A 21,876-nucleotide genomic window follows, 5' to 3' on the forward strand; every position below is an offset into this window, starting at 1 on the left:
AGCTTTACTGCCCCCCGGCCCCCACCCTGTGTCCAGCTTTACTGCCCCCCGGCCCCCACCCTTTGTCCAGCTTTACTGCCCCCCGGCCCCCACCCTGTGTCCAGCTTTACTGCCCCCGGGCCCCCACCCTGTGTCCAGCTATACTGCCCCCCGGCCCCCACCCTGTGTCCAGCTTTACTGCCCCCCGGCCCCCACCCTGTATCCAGCTTTACTGCCCTGGGCCCCCACCCTGTGTCCAGCTTTACTGACCCCCGGCCCCCACCCTGTGTCCAGCTTTACTGCCCCCCGGCCCCCACCCTGTGTCCAGCTTTACTGCCCCCCGGCCCCCACCTTGTGTCCAGCTTTACTGCCCCCGGGCCCCCATCCTGTGTCCAGCTTTACTGCCCCCGGGCCCCCACCCTGTGTCCAGCTTTACTGCCCCCCGGCCCCCACCCTGTGTCCAGCTTTACTGCCCCCCGGTCCCCACCCTGTGTCCAGCTTTACTGCCCCCCGGCCCCCACCCTGTGTCCAGCTTTACTGCCCCCGGGCCCCCACCCTGTGTCCAGCTTTACTGCCCCCGGGCCCCCACCCTGTGTCCAGCTTTACTGCCCTGGGCCCCCACCCTGTGTCCAGCTTTACTGCCCTGGGCCCCCACCCTGTGTCCAGCTTTACTGCCCCCCCCCCCCCCGTGTCCAGCTTTACTGCCCCCCCCCCCCGCATCGCCGCTCTCAAAAAAACAAAAAAGTTCTACTTACCTGCCGCGCTCCTCGCTCCACGCAGCTGCACCGTGCACTCGCCGGCGACTGACGTCAGACGCCGGCGACCTGCACGCTGCGGCTGGCGGCTGTTAACTATTGACGTGCGGGTGCGGGCCCGCACGTCAATAGCGATGGTACAGCTTTAGCGCCGGCCGCCGCTAAGGGCCCAGTTCAGCCTGCGGCTGCCGGTAGGGGCCCGGTGAGCAGGTAAGAGGGGGCCCGATGCGGGCCCCCTCTGCTCACCGGGCCCCATACGCCAGTCATGGCTGTAGTGCCCTGATGGCGGCCCTGAGGGTACCTCCTGCTTAGTAACTGGGTTCCAGTACCGTCAGCTGGTCCTCGGTAGTTCCATTGGCTCTTGTACCTTCGGGTAGCCATCAGGGTTCCAGTACCGTCAGCTGGTTCTCGGCAGTTCCTCAGCCTTCTTGTACCTTCTGCTACATTTCCAGATTTAAGCTTTTGGAAATGGTTTTTGCTAATCACTCTGGATCTCCCTGACAGCGACCCTATAGACGACAATCTTAAAGACACCCCGAAGAAGACGACGACCACGGAGACAACGACCCTGGAGGCGACGACCCTGGAGACGACGGCCCTGAAGACCACCCCGAAGAAGACGACGACCCCAGAGATGATGACCCTGGAGACGACGACCCTGGAGGCGATGACCCTGAAGACCACTCCGAAGAAGACCAAAAAGCAGAAGAACAAGAAGCTGCAGAACAAAAAGCTGAAGAACATTAAGCATAAGACTAAAAATCAGAGCAAAAGATATTATCTAAATTTTAAGCAGAAGAAAACTAAGCAGTGATTGTTTGTTACCGTTCCTAATGTTCTCCATTCGAGAAGCCCCACAGGCCTCTGACCTTTGACAGTCTTACTGCAGGAATGAATGTGTCGCACGGATTTATGTCTTTTTACATCAACTAAGGAACTTGCCCCTCAGACTATGAGGAGTCATCACAACAGAGACCCTAATCAGAGGACAATAAAACAATCCTTATCTAAGAACTGGCCCAATATTTATGGACATAACTGTTTATCACTCATGGTAATTCTGCTTCATGTCACCTGTCTTATCCATGGTTTTTCCCTTTTTTTTGTTTTTCTGTGCTATATTGTGCATAAATATGTGATTCTTCAGAATTTCTTTTAGTCTTTGCCTGATGAAGAGACCTGTGTAGTCTCGAAAGCTTGCAATTTGTTACCATCTTTTCAGTTAGCCATTAAAAGGTATCAACCACTGAGGACTCTCAATTCTAAATATTTCTCTATACACATAGTATAGGCATATATATATATATGTCAGTGATATATATATATATACAGTGGGACAAAAAAGTATTTAGTCAGTCAGCAATAGTGCAAGTTCCACCACTTAAAAAGATGAGAGGCGTCTGTAATTTACATCATAGGTAGACCTCAACTATGGGAGACAAACTGAGAAAAAAAAATCCAGAAAATCACATTGTCTGTTTTTTTAACAATTTATTTGCATATTATGGTGGAAAATAAGTATTTGGTCAGAAACAAACAATCAAGATTTCTGGCTCTCACAGACCTGTAACTTCTTCTTTAAGAGTCTCCTCTTTCCTCCACTCGTTACCTGTAGTAATGGCACCTGTTTAAACTTGTTATCAGTATAAAAAGACACCTGTGCACACCCTCAAACAGTCTGACTCCAAACGCCACTATGGTGAAGACCAAAGAGCTGTGAAAGGACACCAGAAACAAAATTGTAGCCCTGCACCAGGCTGGGAAGACTGAATCTGCAATAGCCAACCAGCTTGGAGTGAAGAAATCAACAGTGGGATCAATAATTAGAAAATGGAAGACATACAAGACCACTGATAATCTCCCTCGATCTGGGGCTCCACGCAAAATCCCACCCCGTGGGGTCAGAATGATCACAAGAACGGTGAGCAAAAATCCCAGAACCACGCTGGGGGACCTAGTGAATGAACTGCAGAGAGCTGGGACCAATGTAACAAGGCCTACCATAAGTAACACACTACGCCACCATGGACTCAGATCCTGCAGTGCCAGACGTGTCCCACTGCTTAAGCCAGTACATGTCCGGGCCCGTCTGAAGTTTGCTAGAGAGCATTTGGATGATCCAGAGGAGTTTTGGGAGAATGTCCTATGGTCTGATGAAACCAAACTGGAACTGTTTGGTAGAAACACAACTTGTCGTGTTTGGAGGAAAAAGAATACTGAGTTGCATCCATCAAACACCATACCTACTGTAAAGCATGGTGGTGGAAACATCATGCTTTGGGGCTGTTTCTCTGCAAAGGGGCCAGGACGACTGATCCGGGTACATGAAAGAATGAATGGGGCCATGTATCGTGAGATTTTGAGTGCAAACCTCCTTCCATCAGCAAGGGCATTGAAGATGAAACGTGGCTGGGTCTTTCAACATGACAATGATCCAAAGCACACCGCCAGGGCAACGAAGGAGTGGCTTCATAAGAAGCATTTCAAGGTCCTGGAGTGGCCTAGCCAGTCTCCAGATCTCAACCCTATAGAAAACCTTTGGAGGGAGTTGAAAGTCTGTGTTGCCAAGCGAAAAGCCAAACACATCACTGCTCTAGAGGAGATCTGCATGGAGGAATGGGCCAACATACCAACAACAGTGTGTGGCAACCTTGTGAAGACTTACAGAAAACGTTTGACCTCTGTCATTGCCAACAAAGGATATATTACAAAGTATTGAGATGAAATTTTGTTTCTGACCAAATACTTATTTTCCACCATAATATGCAAATAAATTGTTAAAAAAACAGACAATGTGATTTTCTGGATTTTTTTTTTCTCAGTTTGTCTCCCATAGTTGAGGTCTACCTATGATGTAAATTACAGACGCCTCTCATCTTTTTAAGTGGTGGAACTTGCACTATTGCTGACTGACTAAATACCTTTTTGCCCCACTGTATATATATATATATATATATATATATATATATATTTCATACAGCGCTAGATAGCAGAAAATCTGGTAATTCAATTGCCGGCTTTTGCTATCCCCTTATCAAACCCGACATGATAGGAGACATGGTTACATTCAGTAAACCATTTCATATCCCTTTTTTGTGCATATTCCTCACTACCAATGTTAGTAGAGTGTGTGTGCAAAATTTGGGGGCTCTAGCTGTTAAAATAAAGGGTTAAATCGTGGAAAAAACTGGTGTGGGCTCTCGCGCAATTTTCTCCGCCAGAGTGGGAAAGCCAGTGACTGAGGGCAGATATTAATAGCCTAGAGAGGGACCATGGTTATTGGCCCCCCTGGCTAAAAACATCTGCCCCCAGCCACCCCAGAAAAGGCGCATCTGTAAGATGCACCTATTCTGGCACTTACGGTAGCCTCTCTCTTCCTACTCCCCTGTAGCGGTGGGATATGGGGTAATAAAGGGTTAATGCCAAATTGCTATTGTAAGGTGACATTAAGCCTGGTTAATAATGGAGAGATGTCAATAAGACGCCTATCTATTATTAATCCAATAGTAGGAAATGGTTACTAAAACAGACACACATTAGGAAAAAAGTATTTTATTGAAATAAATACACAGGGTGTTGTAATAGTTTATTATACTTTCAATCCAAACGACGACCCTCGTTCTGTAAAAAAAGGAAAAATAAAAAACAACAATACCCCATACCTTTTCGCTGTTACAGTCATGTCCCACGCTGTAAATCCTTCTGAAGGGGTTAAATAATTTTACAAGCAGGAGCCTGTAAAAAAAATGTTTAAAAAAATATGAAAAAAATAAAATAAATATAAAAGTTTAAATCACCCCCCCTTTTCGCCCCATTCAAAATAAAGCAATAAAAAAATCAAACATACACATATTTGGTATCGCCGCGTTCAGAATCGCCGAATCTATCAATAAAAAAAGCATTAACCTGATCGCTAAACGACGTAGTGAGAAAAAAATTTAAAACGCCAGAATTACATTTTTTTGGTCGCTACGACATTGCATTAAAAGGCAATGTGAGCGATCAAAAGAACGTATCTGCACCAAAATGATATCACTAGAAACGTCAGCTCGACACTCAAAACATAATCTTTCAACCGACCCCAGATCACGAAAAATGGAGATGCTACGGGTATCGGAAAATGGTGTAATTTTTTTTTTAGTTTGGAATTTTTTTCACCACTTAGATAAAAAAGAACCTAGACATGTTTGGTGTCCATGAACACGTAATGACCTGGAGAATCATAATGGCAGGTCAGTTTTACCACTTAGTGAACCTAGCAAAAAAGCCAAGCAAAAGACAAGTGTGGGATTGCACTTTTTTTGCAATTTCACTGCACTTAGAATTTTTTCCCCATTTTCTAGTACATGACATGCTAAAACCAATGATGTGGTTCAAATTACAGCTCGCCCTGCAAAAAATAAGCCCTCACATGACCATATTGACAGAAAAATAAAAAAAATTATGGCTCTGGGAAGGAGGGGAGTGAAAAACGAAAACATGAAAATACCCCAGGTCATGAGGGGGTTAAGAGGAGGTACTCAAGCTGGGGCCACCCTCTATGATATTCATATGACCCCAATAGGGCGTATGCCATCTTATGACAACTCCTTTAACTAGAGTAATAAATGGAGTTGTACAAGAATAAAAAAAAAAATTCCTGAGCAAAAAAGTAATGTAAATCTGGTCAGGAATGATCAGTGCGTGTAAACCTGTCTGTTTAACGGCAAATTGGGATAGTTTATTTATGTGATTTTTAATCAAGTGAAACTTTAAAAAATGCAGTAATATGAAACAACAAAAACGGCATGATTTTCTCTAGTTTTTTGTCTGTAGTGCATACTTCAGCTTTGACACTGGTGGCCACAGACTGAGGAGGGACCCTCTGCAAGAACACTATATTGGCTGTAAAATAACTAATCATATGCACAACTAAGCCTGCTGTAGAGATGGAAGTGGGGCCCTTACCTCTTGGGCCCCTGTGCGGCTGCACAGGTTGCACCAATGAAATGTCCACCAGCGCAGTGACCATACACAAGTCCTCGCACACCTCAGGACACTGGAATATTAGCTGCACGGTCATTTATGAATCAACCACGTGTTCCCATGCGGAAAGCCCTTCAGATTGATGAACTTTGCCTGGTTTTAGATTAGGAATGTCATGTAGTTTGTACAACTATACATATAAAACACATATATAATATACACAGTCTAAAATGAGAGCGGATATAATATTTTGTACAGAGGACTCACCATACCAGCACAACCTGTTCGGTATATTTGTTTTATGGGAAATACTAGAGTAAGCCATTCATAGAGATGGAATATAAATGTCCAGAAGGTGACGTCTGAGCCCCTACATTGTCAGCGCAAGGCAAGAGCACAGTGACCTGATAATTGTATTACAGACAAATGACTGGAAGCAAAAATGAAAAAGCAAATCTCTTGAGATAACACACTAATATGCAAAGTAGTAAGACTCATTTGGCGGTAAAAGGGTTACTTCCCACCCACAGTCACACTCCTCCACCCTTTTGCTTCCAGCTATGCAAGGTCTCTTTCTACCTCTCAATCCATATGGTGTGTGCTCAGTTTCCAATGTAAGTATACAGCTGTGTTTATCTGCGCAATGACATTTTAGGTAGGAATGTATTTACTCTGTGCTTTATGCCTTAAAGGATGTGGATTTCCTGTATTTTTTCCTAAAGATTATACATTTAATTTTTGGAATAATAGCCATGTGCTCAGGACTTACAGCAGTCTGCCTCACTGACTTAGGTGCAAGCAGCACCAGCAAATTTATGGTGGGTTTCCTACATTTACATAAAAAAAAACCACTATGGATAGGTCTCCTGAACTGAGCGTGAAGTGGCTCCAATTTTAATATAGTAGTCTAGTACAAGGGAAAACCACATGATCCTGTCTTTATAGTACATGTATAGTGATAAGCCCTCTATGGAGGACAGCTTGGCACTAAAGTACAGCTAGAAGACCTTTTGACATACAAGCCAGCACTCAGAGGACAAACATGGCTTGGTTTTGGTTGATTTTCAAAGATAGGAAATAATAGCCAGAAATGTAGAATATCATAGAGTCTCATATGTTCAGGAATAAGTATTTTCCAGTATTTTTAGCTCTAAGAAGAAAAAAAAAATCAAGGATAGCAAATCCTAGTTTTCTCATTTGACCATTCTGGGTTTGCAGATGTTAATTAGTGAGACCGAGTGAATATGAGATTATATATTTACTTTATTTGCTGTATTATTTCTCTTTAAATGCTATATCCATAAAAAAAACAATGACAACAATGTAAATTCTAACTCTCAATCATCAATTATTATTATTTCTTAGGAATGTACTTTAGGGAAAATAGGTGTGAATGGTTTACACAAGGACAGGGTTGGTCACATCTGTTAGTTTTATTTTAAGTCTAACGTGAACTTGTGCACTTCTGTCTGACTTATAGACTCTTTGAACAATATGTATCAAGCATGGCGGGGATTATAAGTGTGCACACTGTGTATGTGTATATATACCAGAGAAGATTATGGCGCATCTACCAAACATATCCATAGGGCTCAAGTCACACAGCAGATGCCAAAAATGTGTCCTTTTGACATACGCCAGGATTGTATACGTTTATTGAAACGCAAAATCCAGCTTTCTATATAATGACAGCCTGCAAAACCATTTTGACTACATTGTGTAGAATTTTTGTTACATGAAATTGTGGTGCCCCAGGGTCCTGGTCGTCACAGTAGCATTGCTTTCCTCACGGGGAGAGTGATGTTATGTTTGGAAGCGATGAAGGATATCTTTTATCAGGTAATCACCATACACACAACATGTTCACACTCCAGGCCACAAAGGGGAGCTTTTGATCCTATTTCTAGGTGACTCCCCTATATATATTGTGGTTTGGAGGGAATGTGAGATTCAGACTGTTAGAGACAGAGAAGAGAACAGACCGACACTGAGTGTCAGAAGGGGCCGTGTAGTCTGAAGTATTACAGCTCCTGGAAAGAGACATACAGAAAGCCAAACATTGTTCAGTGAGCGTGAAGGAAAGCGAAGCACAGGAGAGTAACATCAGGGGAGACCAGTTACGAGCAGGCTGCCTCCTTCTGAAGCGCAGATAACTGGTAGCCGGACCACCGAGATTGTAAGAGACTCTACGACTTACAGCAGAGACCCACAGGACAGCTGAACTGCAAGTTACCTGTCCATCACACACACCTGAGACACAGTAACACATAGAGCTCGGGGCATGCTAGAGTTCCTGTAAAAAGGCTCGAGTCACCAGTCATACAGGTATTGTCCTATCCTATATGGAGTACAGAGAGAAGAACTGTGGTGACCTTATCTGAAGCCATAGGCAGTAAGGGACTACAACACCACCGCGCTAGAGGAAGGCTTTCATCTCCACCTGGTAAAGGGGACTCTGGATTCGCTTCCAAGCTGGCCGGACCCTGCCTGCCCTGTGATCTGGTACCCTGGACTGTGGCTGCCTGAAGTCTTCAGTAAACTAGGTAAAAAGACTGCAAACCTGTGTCCTCTTTCTTTACTGCGCCATTCACCATCTTCCATTTACACACCGGGAGCACTGGGGTTACACATCACCTGTGGGAAGTTGTACCATCTAGCTGCCATTACATCACCCCAGCGGACCCCTTAAAGCAGTGTCAGTCCCAACTGACCGAATACCACAGGTGGCGTCACGAAAACAAACTTTATTCAATTTCCTCTTTTACATGGGCGCCCATGGCCACTGACCGGGTCGCCACTGTGACATCCCCCTGTGAACACCGGACCTGGTACAGGGTACCCCACGGCCCTGGCTGGCGACTCAAAATCTTCTAGAAGTATGCCAGTATTTGTCTTTACATCATAATAACCCTTCCATTAGAGCAAGTGGTCTTAATGTCAGTTCTAACCCACCACTACAAAAGTTTCTGGCATAGAAAGCACATGCTAGGTTCATTATTAATGGCGGATTCAGATAACTAATCATTTTAAACCTACAAATTCAAGAGCGCATATTGCCCCATAGCAAATAAATATAATACACTAAACAATGAAATAAAAAATCAATAAACTTTATTATGCAAAAAAATTATTCAGAAAAATACATATATGAGGATAAGGTGTATGAGAAAAACAGAACATACACACTGAAATATGCACATACAAAAATACAGGCGCGACAGTAGCACCGTATAGAGTAACTGATGCAAAGTGCAAATCTAGGGCTGAGTATACACACACGTGTGTGCACATACACTAGACGGTATTATCAGGCAGCAGGGAAACTGCGGACTAGTAGCCCTATAATAGGGAGAAGCCCTGCCAGTACATATATACATATATATATATATATATATATATATATATACATACATACATACATACATACATACATACATACATACATACATACATACATACATACATACATACATACACTGGATGGAGGTGCCAGACAGCAGGGTTAATACAACATAAATCCCTATAGTGGGAATGAAAACCCTAACCATAACGGCACCCGTCCATATTGCAACCTGCCCAGATAAAAGTACCACAGTAGGGATAAACCCCTACACCGTATCTAGTGCTTACCCATATGTGCAGACTCCCAGTGTGAGATGTCCTACCGATAGCCCCGACGCGCGTTTCGCGTATTTGATGCTTCCTCGGGGGGCTGTGTGGTCACTATAGAATGCCCGGTTTTTATATTGTTCATGCAGCTGAAGCCGATAAGCCGCAGCGATGTGCGGCGCATGTGGGCGGATGTGACAGCAAGCGCTACGTAGCTTCCGGCCTTCCCAGCGGTGCCCAGAGAGGAGAGAAATCCCTCGTGACGTCAGTGTGTCTGGGCGTCGCTGTACGGAAGCCTTCAGAGGTGCGGCGCTGCTGGGAATCCACAGCGCATGCGCACCACTGTGGTGGCCATTTTAGAAATGGGCAAAACTTGCTGGCACCACGATATTACAGGTAACGGACAGAAATTCAATGATAGCAGATAACATCCGACATAACACTACGCCCAAACTGGGTGTGGACACCACTGGCACCAATGGCCGATCAGTCAGGGCTTGATGAAGTGTTCCAAATTCTGTATTTTCAGCGTCCACATCTCATCATGTAGGGAAATGTTATATTAGTGCAGTACACTCCATATCTTCCAGATGTTGCATTCCGCAGACGAATAAGTCGGACAGCAGCCATTTGTTCCAGACTCGCATGAATGTAAGTGACAGCACTATGGACTAAATATAATAAAAAATAACAAACTGAAAAAAACAAGAAGAGAACAAAACAATTAAAAACACTATCACAATAAAATGAAATATGAGAACAGAGGAAATAGCCCCTACGCCTATAAAAAGGGAACAAAGGACAATTGCTCATTCAGACCATATGGGACCATAGTGCCCAATGAAACAATCCAATGGCACTCCATTTGTGCCAGGACACGTTTAAGGTCCCCTCCTCTACTACCAGCGTGTACCCTATCAATCCCGCGCACCTTAAAAGATGCCGGATTACAAGCATGGTGAAGCCTGAAATGTCTCGGAATGGTGTTAAGTCCCGAGACATCAGGCACATTTTTTTGCCGCTATAATACCCAATGTGGCAGCGATTGTTTCTGTATGTAACCACTAAAATGGTAAAAAGGAATACAAAAAGTGTGACTATACGGCTATGTGCACACGTTCAGAATTTCTCGCTGAGAATTCCGGACATTTTCTGCAAGAAATCCGCAAGAAAACCGCATGCGTTTTTGCCGCGGTTTTGATGCGTTTTTGCCACGGTTTTGACGCGGTTTTGCAGCATTTTTTTCCGGACACTTCCCAATGCATTTTGGAGTGGGAAATCCGCAAAAAAAGGAAAATTAATGAACATGCTGCGGTTTTTACCGCGATGCGTTTTTTTCGCAGAAAAAAATGCATCATGTGCACAAAACATGCAGAATTCATTCTAAATGATGGGATGCTTATTGTATGCTGGTTTTTTTTGCGGTTTTATAGCGTTTTTATCGGAAAAAAACGCAACGTGTGCACACAGCCTAAAATGTATTCGTTACTAAATCATGTAAAAGAGCAAACTGGTCAATAAAATTGACACCAACAGATCACCTTAAGTGAACACCAACGCCAAAAAAAGTCCTAAAAGAGGTACAATATAGTAGAGATGAGCGAGCACTTGCATGCTCGTTACTTGAAACGAGCAGTTCCTAATGCTTGAATGCTCATTTCAAGTAACGAGTATTATAAGAAGAAATATATATTCAATAAGGGAAATCATAACAGCAGTAGAGTCACATTTAGTTGGCAAAAGGGTGAAACTGGATATATCAGTATTGTAAGCATAAGGGCATTTTGCTGGAGGTAGATGTCAATCCTGGCACCTGGTCCGAACTAGAAGTAATATTTCCTGTTGTCTGTATAGGAAGATACAGGTATTTCAAAGGACACTACGTGGCTCATCGTCCATTCACAGACAGCATCGTTTAAATAGACCAATCCAGGTCACCCTGGAAGTATCAACCTATGGTCCGGACTATAAAAAGCTGGGTTATACAAAGAGATGTGTTCACATGTGAGGGCATGATTTACTCTCCTCCCCTCAGGAAAACAATATTTCATCGTTTTTATATTATAACTGTTTTGCATATTTGTCATTGTATTTTTACCTTTTTCTATATTTATTGTAAGCACTGTATATTTTTTTTATATTAAAACCTAAAATCTTTAACCCATTTCTGCCATCAGACGTCCTATTCCGTCCATGTGCTTTATTTCCCATGGACGGAATAGTACGTTATTGGCGATCGGCCACGCACACGGGTGGTGAGTGGCCGGGTGTCAGCTGATTCTCACAGCTGACACCCGGCACTAAGTGCTTTCGGGACTTTAACCCTGGAGTACTGCGATCGAACACAATCGCCGTATTCCGGGAGCAGGCAGAGACCCCGTGGTGTGACGTGGGGTCCCGATCGCTACTATGCTAACCCGATGTCGTCATGAAGACATCCGGGTTACCAGAGCTGAGAAACTTCCTGTCATGCGCAGTGCATGTCAGGAAGTCTCTCTCAGGTCAGTGTGCAGGGATTGCTGCGCTGACAGCTTCTGTAGCATGCAGATACTGCTTCATCTGCATGCTATAGAAGCGATCAGCCTGCACAAAATGAGTGTCCCATAGTGGGACACAGTGTAAAAGTAAGAATGAAATAAAAAATGTTTTTTTTAATAATTGTAAAAATATTTTTTTTAAAAATCAATATTCTATCATTAAATAAATATTTGAAAAAAAATCTTAACAATAAGGCCGGCGTCCCACTAGGCGTATGAAAATACGGTACGTTTTTTTACGGCCGTAATACGCAGAAATGTTCCCAAAATAGTGATCCGTATGTCATCCGTAGGCAGGGAGTGGCAGCGTATTTTGCGTATGTCATCCTCCGTATGTAATCCGTACAGCGAGATCTTCTCGCCGGCTTGCAAAACAGACATACAATGGATCCATGGGCTCAAATATTTGTTAAAACATATATACAGTCTATATATATATAATATATATATATATATATATATATATATATATATATATATATATTTATTTAATTGCCGGCTTCTGCTATCTCCTTCCCAAACCCGACAGGATATGAGACATGGTTTACATACAGTGAACCATTTCATATCCCTTTTTTTTTGCATATTCCTCACTACTAATGTTAGTAGTGAGTATGTGCAAATTTTGTGGACTCTAGCTGTTAAAATAAAGGGTTAAATCATGGAAAAATCTGGCGTGGGCTCCCGCTCAATTTTCTCCTCCAGAGTGGTAAAGCCAGTGACTGAGGGCAGATATTAATAGCCTAGAGAGGGTCCATGGTTATTGCCCCCCCTGGCTAAAAACATCTGCCCCCAGCCACCCCAGAAAAGGCACATCTTTAAGATGCGCCTATTCTGGCACTTGGCCACTCTGTTCCCACTCCTATGTAGTGGTGGGATATGGGGTAATAAAGGGTTAATGTCACTTTGCTATTGTAAGGTGACATTAAGCCAGATTATTAATGGAGAGGTGTCAATAAGACACCTATCCATTATTAATCCAATAGTAGTAAATGGTTAATAAAACACACACACACTAGGAAAAAAGTATTTTATTGAAATAAAGACACAGTGTTGTAATAGTTTATTATACTCTCAATCCAATTGAAGACCCTTGTCACCTGAATTACACCCAGTATACAGGACAGAAGTGGTACTGTGCAGAGTGTGTGGGTATGTGTGGTTGTGAAGTGGCTCCACATAATTTACTATGCGTGTACTGTACCAATATGTGGGCTATATTGTAGTATGTCCTGTGGAGCTGTGATATAGTTATTTATTGGGCGCTGCGCCTGTGTATATAACTTGTAGTGAGGAGTCCACAACATACACAGAGCTCCACACTATATACTGTTATAAAGCCTGGTATGGAGTGGTGTGCATATTTTTCAGTGTAGCGATGTGCCTGTGTATATAGTATAGAGTCCACACCATCTAATATACACACAACACCATATTATATACACCTTTCTACACTATAAATATACACAGCATCTTACTATATGCTATTTACACAAGTGCTTGCCATATACTTAAGGGAACCTGTCAGCAGGATTGTTCACAGTAACCTACACACAGTGTCAGGTCGGCGTCATTATACTGATTACACTGATATCTGGTGATGAAATCCCTCTTGTGGTGGTTGTTTAATCGTTACTTTCAGTTTTGTGTTAATGATATGCCCGTGCTTCGGGGCGGGGCTGTGGGGCGAGGTCTTCATGTGGAACTCCTATTAGGTATTCATAATGCAGACTGCTGACAGGTCACTGATCTGCCCCCTATTTTACATAATGAAAAATGCGCTGCATGCGTGATTGCATATGTACTGAATATATATAATTCATTTGTTTAAGGTTATGCTGAAATTCCTAAAAAAAAAATATATGTATATATGTTTGAAAATGGCACCGGCTGTGCTTGAGCAGTAGCTGCTATCAGTGATCCGGCAGCTGCTACTGCGCAGACGGCGTCATCTTTGTAGAGACAAAAAAATTCTCCAAGATGGCACCGACGGTGCTTACGCAGCAGTAGCTGTTGGATCACCTCTATATACATCGATAGCTGCTACTGCGCAGGCGCCATTTTAAACAGGGTTTTTCTTTTTTATGAATTTCAGGATAACCTTAAACAAATGAATTATAAAAACATTACATATGCAATCATGCTGCAGCGCAGGCACTACCGCAGGCATCTGCCTGTAGAAGGGGATTTTTTTCCCCCCAGATAGTATATATACAGCTCTGGAAAAAATTAAGAGACCACCATATCAAAACCCTGTCATGGGCAGCCCAATCTATTGTGTAAATAGCATATAGTAAGGTGCTGTGTTTAATTATAGTGTAGAAAGGTGGTCTCTTTGACCATTAATTCCACAGTTTGTTCAGTGGTAAAAATCCCTTTAGTTGGAATAAAATGGGGCATCTTTGTGAGTCAACCTACCACAACAAGGATTACAGTCATTTTCTTTGAGGGAGGTAGGTCCACACCCCCTGAAGAAGTGACATCAATGCTCGCGAAACGCACGTCGGGGTACGTAGCCACAGTCTGGCCAGGATTCACCTTCACATTGGTTACTAACCCTTTGACTTGATTATTTTATTTGTATGATATAACCAATGCTGGTATTATTTTGTGCCATCTGGGCTATTTATAAGCATGGTGTTAACTGGATAAATAAATAAATCTTTATTTTTATATAGCGCTAACATATTCCGCAGCGCTTTACAGTTTGCACACATTATCATCGCTGTCCCCAATGGGGCTCACAATCTAAATTCCCTATCACTATGTCTTCGGAATGTGGGAGGAAACCTGAGTACCCGGAGGAAACCCACGCAAACACGGAGAGAACATACAAACTCTTTGCAGATGTTGTCCTGGGTGGGATTAGAACCTATGACTCCTGCGCTGCAAGACTGCTGTGCTAACCACTGCGCCACCGTACTGCCCCAACTGGATCGATTCATCCGGTCTTTCCTGGTGGGGAGCTGGCTGAATTGATCCATTTTTTTTCTACCATGTGGATATTTACTAATTGGGTCAGTACTAATTAAATGCGGTATTTCGTTTTTTAAAACCTGTTTCTAGTCTTCGGCCACATTGTCACCTATGTGGATCACCATTCTTTTGTACATCCATATACAGGTTCGTAAAAACCTTTTATAATTATTATATGTATTTATAGATTTAATTTTGTACAAATAAAATTGTATCTTGTGTGATGCAGCGCTCACTAATGGGTTGGGGAATACTCACTTGGCAACGGGATAAATGCAAACAGGACTGTATTTTCTTAAAAAGTTCAACTGGGTTTATTGCTCCATAAACCCCAGTGGCACAAAACACAAAGTAACAGCCTTCATAGCATGGCAAAACAAAGTGAGTGTTCATAGCATGGCTCTGCTCCATCAGGACTGTGACCATTTGGTAGAGTCCAATATTTAGGCTCGCTCTGGAGCCAAACACGCACAGACTGGGTTACCTGCTTGACAGCGTTGCAGGTTTTCACCACTTGGCATCACATGGGTCCTGTCCTCCTCTGGAGAAGCTGCCATACGGGGATCATCAACTTGCCTGGCAAGCACACATTAGTCAGTTCCAGACCCACCGAAGGACGGTAGCTTCCCCAACACAGTAGCCATCACCGGCTCTGCAGATCCATGGCCTCACCTCGTGCTCTTCATGGATCCGGTCCACACACAGGACCTCCCAACACAGAGGCCACTCAGGATCACGGCCTCACCAGGTGCTCTACAGGGATCCGGTCCCCACTCTGGACCTCACAACACCCAGCCCTTTCCTCACACAGGACCTTCCAGCCCAGAACCATTCAGGTCCATACTCAGAACCATGTGACCCACACCCTGGTCACATTACATAGTTGTAACCACTCCCATAGGTGGGAGGTGTGTGTGGCTAGTTCAACCCGCCCAGCTCTCAAACTAGCCCTGCAAGCCTCCCTTAAAGCAAATACTTGTGGGACTACAGGTCCCAGAACAATATTACTGGCTTACAGCACAGACTTCCTCCGCAACACATACCGGCCATTCACAATAATGCCGGACTTTGTCTCATCACCACAGTTATACCTGCGACTGCCATGCATTCCTATGGCCTCAATATGCCTCCATGCATATTCTGGGGAGACCATGCACCGCCCCCTACCTGTAACAGGGTCACTGCATCACACTTGTAATATATAATGACTCAGGTTCTCCTTTTTCATTGAATTTTGCAATAGAGTCAGTATATTGGTGGGCACTGTTATAATTTGGGACTGGTATTTTCTATTCCATGGTAAAAGAAAAGAAAAAAGTCAGCTTGATGTCCATCTTAAATCTTTGCTAAAAATTCTTCGGTGTTCAGTATTCCCAAAAAACTTTTTGGGAGTAGAATGGTACAGTCAGTGTTTGACCTCTTCTGAGGTCCAGGTTCGGTAAATATCATGGACAGAACATCAACCTTGACATTTCTTGAATCAGGCCAATAAGAAATTATAAAATTAAACCTGAAGAAAAATGAGGCCCAACGTGCTTGTCTTGCAGACAATCTATTAGCTACGAATACATTTTGAAATTTTTGTGGTCAGTAAGGACAGTCACAAGATGATTGGCCCCTTTCAAAAGATGTCTCCATTTGGTGAAGGCAACTTTAATAGCTGAAAGTTTTTTTTATTTGCAATGTCATTATTTTTTTCTGCAAATGACCTGGTATGAAAAAAGGAATGCACATGGATAGAGCTGCATCTGGTCTCCAACTCACTGTGACAAAACAGCTCACACCACAGAGTTCGGCATCAAACGGCAGTTCAGGATTTGGATAGACTAGTAATGGTGCCAAATTGAAAAGAGTCTTTAGTTTGTCAAAAGCCACTTGTGCCTCTGGAGACGAAGAAAACACTTTGGTTTTCTTTGTGAGTGAAGTAATTGGTAAAATGATTTTTGAAATGTTTTTAATGCATATTCTGTAGAAATTTGCAAATCCTATAAAGCACTAGACGTCTTTTAGATTTATTGTGGTAGGCCACTACCGTTCTGACTTTACTGGGATCCATGGTCAGACCTTCTGGGGAGATGACATCCCAGAAATTGAGTTCTGGTTTGTTCAAATTCACTTTTTTTTTTTTTAAATCGATATAGAGCTGATTCTCCTGTAGACCTTTCAAGACTAACTGGACATGCCTGCGATGCTACTCCAAGGTATCTGAAAATATAAGAATGTCATTGAGATAAGCAACAACAAATCGATCCAAGAAATCTCAAAAAAGTCATTAATGAAGTGTTGCAAGGTGTCAGTGGCATTGCTAAGGCCGAAAGGCATAGCCGGGTATTCAAAATGTCCATATCTAGTTCTAAAGATGGCTTTCCATTCATCTCGCGGGCGAATTTGTATGAGATTATAAGCCTCTCTTAGAGCAAGTTTGGTAAAAATCTTGGCAGAGCACAGCCTCTCCAGCAACTCCAGAATTAAGGGGCGTGGTTAGTGATTTTTAATGCTAATCTTATTTATTTCTCTGTAATCAATACAAAGTCCTTCTTTTTTACAAAAAACAAGGGTAGAAGGTTGAATTAAGCCTTTCTCTAAATTTTCACCTAGGTATTCCTTTAGTTCTTTCAATTTTGGTTCATAAAGATTGTAAATTCACCCAAACGGAATGGATGCTCCAGGATGCAATTCGATCTGACAGTCATAAGAACAATGAGAAGACAGTTGATCGGCTTTCTTCCTGTTACAGTCCTCACTGAACTGCTGGTTTTGAGGTGGTTGTTTATCATAATTCTGAAGATAATTCTTGGATACTTGAATTTGTTTGAGAACAGATAAATTAGTATGGCAATTGTTGTTATAGTTCTCAGATGGAAAAGTAATGGTCCTCTATGCCCAGTTGACAGACTTGCCATGGATTAAAAACCAGGGAATTCCTAGAATAACTAGGAATTTTAAAGAGTAATATGAAAACTAACCGCTTCATGATGATTTGGTTCAATTGTCTCGTGAGTTAACAAGTCCAGAATATAAAGATGATCCATCCACAGTTTCAATATCGATTGGCATGGACTTAGTCCTACTTGCAATGTTGTTATCAAGTGTGAATTGTAAGTCCATGAAATTTCCTCCTGCTCCAGAATCTAACATGGCAGAGCATTATATTTTGTGGCTTCCAATTATGATCTGTGTGGGAACCACAAAATGAGACGATGGTGATTGCTCTTTGTCATTATCTTGCATTACAGATGAGATGGTTTGCATAACCAGATTTTGGTATTCAAAAAGGTCTATATCAGTTGCAGTGTTGGCATTTGTGAAGGCTATAGTCCTTTTATTAGGACAGTTAATGGCAAAATGTCCAGAGCCCCACAATAGAGGCATACATTTTCTGTATGTTACCTCTCCTTCTCTATTGCAGAGAGGTTTTCGAATTACATCAATTTGCATAGGGTCAGGCACACTTTCCATTTCCTGTTGGTGTTTTAATGCTGATTGAGTAAAGGAGTAGTTAGGGTAGTTTACAAATACTCAGTCTTTCCTTGTTCGGTGAGTCTGTAAGCAATTTGGATGCACAATTGAATAAAGTCCTCTAACTTATCTGGGGTCTCAATTTCATCCAAAAAACTGATGTGGCGTTCCCCTAATTTTAATAACCAGCAAAGGCAAAGCAGACTGATGTGGGCTGATATTAATAGTCTAGTAAGGGGCAATGGATATTGCACTGTGTCTCTTTAATACTACAATACTAAAGGCTTCCATGGTGACAGACATAGTTCTGTCTTAACTATCTTATTTTAGTACTCTATGTTCCTTCACTCTCACCTGCTAGTATGCAGAATATAGCTATATTAACTTATTAATAAAATAATATATTGTATATTTCACTTAAGTTGTAGTGTTAAATGCGCTTTATTTAGTTTTTTGCATCACTTTGGGTATATAAACATTATGGTCTTTTCCTGCGGTAACTGTCCATTGGTGGTTCCTCTGTATTCTACTTGGATCTGGACTTTCATACATAATTGCTTGTTACCTTTCTTCTTTTTAAATACCTCTCCATCTCCAGCCGGTCAGGCTTGGTTCCTGGATGGTGCGCATGCGCTCAACCCCTCCCCCTACACACTTCCGGATGCGCTCCACCACCAGACCGCTTACGGTCCAGTGTGCATTCCGGGGAGCGCATTTCCGAAAGTGACGTTATTCTAGGGGAATGAGGCATTTTCATGCGCCGATAGTATCCGGCGATCCAATCATATGCATACATGTGGTCACACCTCTCTCTCACTTTTCTATTGGTGCCAGCTCACTTAAAACTCTCGTATCCATCCATCCATCCATCCACCCTAAACATGCCTCTGGAAGACGCTGGATGTGAAATGTGCGTTGGGGTGAGGAGGGATGCTGTGGTCTCCCTGCGGCTGTGCTCTACACAACTACACTGCTACTCTGGTAATATGTATTGTTTATATTATCTTTGTTTACGTACTGTTATAGCCTTCACTTAGTCAGGCAGCGTACGCAGTTTGTATACTTAAAAATTCTCTTAGGATCTTACTTGATTTGATTTATAGCTATTGAGCTATTTGAATATCTATATGTAATTGATAATAAATATGTTGGATTTTGTAACACAGCCCAGTGCCCCACCTAGTTAAGCCGTTCTTGTTTTTCTATCAAATTTTTTTAAATGTGTATTCTGATTTTTTTTAACAATTATTAATAAAGTATTGATATTTTATTCATTTTCCTGACCTCTTTGCTTGGCAATCTTGTATGTTACTGAAAACTGTGATTATCTGATGTTAAGTGCCAGTCACTGTTTCAATAATTGGAAACCCTTTAGACTTAAGGTACCTTCACACATAACGATATTGTTAACGATATCGTTGCTTTTTGTGACGTAGCAACGATATCGTTAAGGAAATCGTTCTGTGTGACAGCGACCAACGATCAGGCCCCTGCTGGGAGATCGTTGGTCGCTGAGGAAAGTCCAGAACTTTATTTCGTCGCTGGACTCCCTGCAGACATCGCTGGATCGGCGTGTGTGACACCGATCCAGCGATGTCTTCACTGGTAACCAGGGTAAACATCGGGTTACTAAGTGCAGGGCCGCGCTTAGTAACCCGATGTTTACCCTGGTTACCAGCGTAAAAGTAAAAAAAACTAACACTACATACTTACCTACCGCTGTCTGTCCCCGGCGCTCTGCTTCTCTGCACTCCTCCTGCACTGGCTGTGAGCGTCGGTCAGCCGGAAAACAGAGCGGTGACGTCACCGCTCTGCTTTCCGGCCGCTGTGCTCACAGTCAGTGCAGGAGGAGTGCAGAGAAGCAGAGCGCCGGGGACAGACAGCGGTAGGTAAGTATGTAGTGTTTGTTTTTTTTTTACTTTTACGCTGGTAACCAGGGTAAACATCGGGTTACTAAGCGCGGCCCTGCGCTTAGTAACCCGATGTTTACCCTGGTTACCCGGGGACCTCGGGATCGTTGGTCGCTGGAGAGCTGTCTGTGTGACAGCTCTCCAGCGACAAAACAGCGACGCTGCAGCGATCGACATCGTTGTCGGTATCGCTGCAGCGTCGCTGAGTGTGAAGGTACCTTTACCTTAGTCTGGGACTAGACCTCCCAGACTAAGAATATCAGCTCTCAGCCACCCCAGAAATTGTGCATCCATTAGATGTGCAAATTCTGGTGCTTAGCCTCCGCTCTTCCCACTTGACCTGGTGCAGTGACAAATGGGGTAATAGTATTGGGGCTGATGTCAGCTTTGTATTGTCAGCTGACATCGAGTCCAGGGGTTAGTAATGGAGATGCATCTATAATACACCCTTATTACTAACCCAATAGTCAAATGTAATAAAGATTAAATTGTATTTTGTACTGCTTTTCAGTACAAATGGGGCTGCCAGATACTGATGGCATATGTTTACTCTTTATAGTCTGTGGACGTGCCAATGTAAATGCGAGGAGATTTTCCCAGAATAAATCTGCTGATTATGCATGACAGATCTAATGTATACTTGGCTTCCGGCTGACCAAACAAACTATAGTAGATTCATATTGACCAAAAAGTTGTGATTTCAAAAATACTGGCCAGCTATCTAAAGGTTATGAGGTCCTCCTTCTGCTCCAATGGAAAATATTAAGAGGTTGGGGGTGTGGATCTTGCAGGGGGATTTAACCCCTTTCTGACCTTGGACGGGATAGTACGTCCAAGGTCAGATCCCCTGCTTTGATAAAGGGCTCCGCGGTGAGCCCGCATCAAAGCCGGGACATGTCAGCTGTTTTGAACAGCTGACATGTGCCCGTAATAGGCGCGGGCAGAATCGCGATCTGCCCGCACCTATTAACTAGTTAAATGCCGCTGTCAATCGCAGACAGTGGCGTTTAACTACCATTTCCGGCCGGGCGGCCGGAAATGACGTCATCGCCGACCCCCGTCACATGATCGTGGGTCGGCGATGCTTCAGAATAGTAACCATAGTGGTCCTTGAGACCTCTATGGTTACTGATCCTCGGCAGCTGTGAGCGCCACCTTGTGGTTGGCACTCAGCACACCTGCAATTCTGCTACATAGCAGCGATCTGATGATCGCTGCTATGTAGCAGAGCCGATCGTGCTATGCCTGCATGGCAAAAGTAAAAAAAAAAAAAAGTAAAAAAAAAATGTGAAAAAATAAAAAAAAATAAAAGTTTAAATCACCCCCCTTTCGCCCCAATCAAAATAAATGAATAAAAACAAAAATCAAATCTACACATATTTGGTATCGCCGCGCTCAGAATCGCCCGATCTATCAATTAAAAAAAGCATTAACCTGATCACTAAACGGCGTAGCGAGAAAAAAAGCGAAACGCCAGAATTACGTTTTTTTGGTCGCCGCGACATTGAATTAAAATGCAATAACGGGCGATCAAAAGAACGTATCAGCACCAAAATGCTATAATTAAAAACGTCATCTCGGCACGCAAAAAATAAGCCCTCAACCGATCCCAGATCATGAAAAATGGAGACGCTACGGGTATCGGAAAATGGCACAATTTATTTATTTTTTTAGCAAAGTTTGGAA

The 21,876-nt window shown here is 43.0% G+C and overlaps 1 protein-coding gene across 1 annotated transcript in view; it reads left to right on the plus strand.

The window, feature by feature from the left end:
* The first annotated feature begins 6,201 nt into the window (after window positions 1-6,201).
* LOC138651364 (excitatory amino acid transporter 1-like) overlaps window positions 6,202-21,876 on the plus strand; it is a 273,291-nt gene continuing 257,616 nt past the window's right edge. Inside the window, exon 1 of the mRNA XM_069741505.1 lies at window positions 6,202-6,313. The gene's annotated coding sequence lies outside the window, so the exon portion shown is untranslated. The remainder of the gene's footprint in view (window positions 6,314-21,876) is intronic.

Source organism: Ranitomeya imitator, chromosome 1 (genome assembly GCF_032444005.1).
Source record: "Ranitomeya imitator isolate aRanImi1 chromosome 1, aRanImi1.pri, whole genome shotgun sequence".
NCBI lineage: Eukaryota > Metazoa > Chordata > Amphibia > Anura > Dendrobatidae > Ranitomeya > Ranitomeya imitator.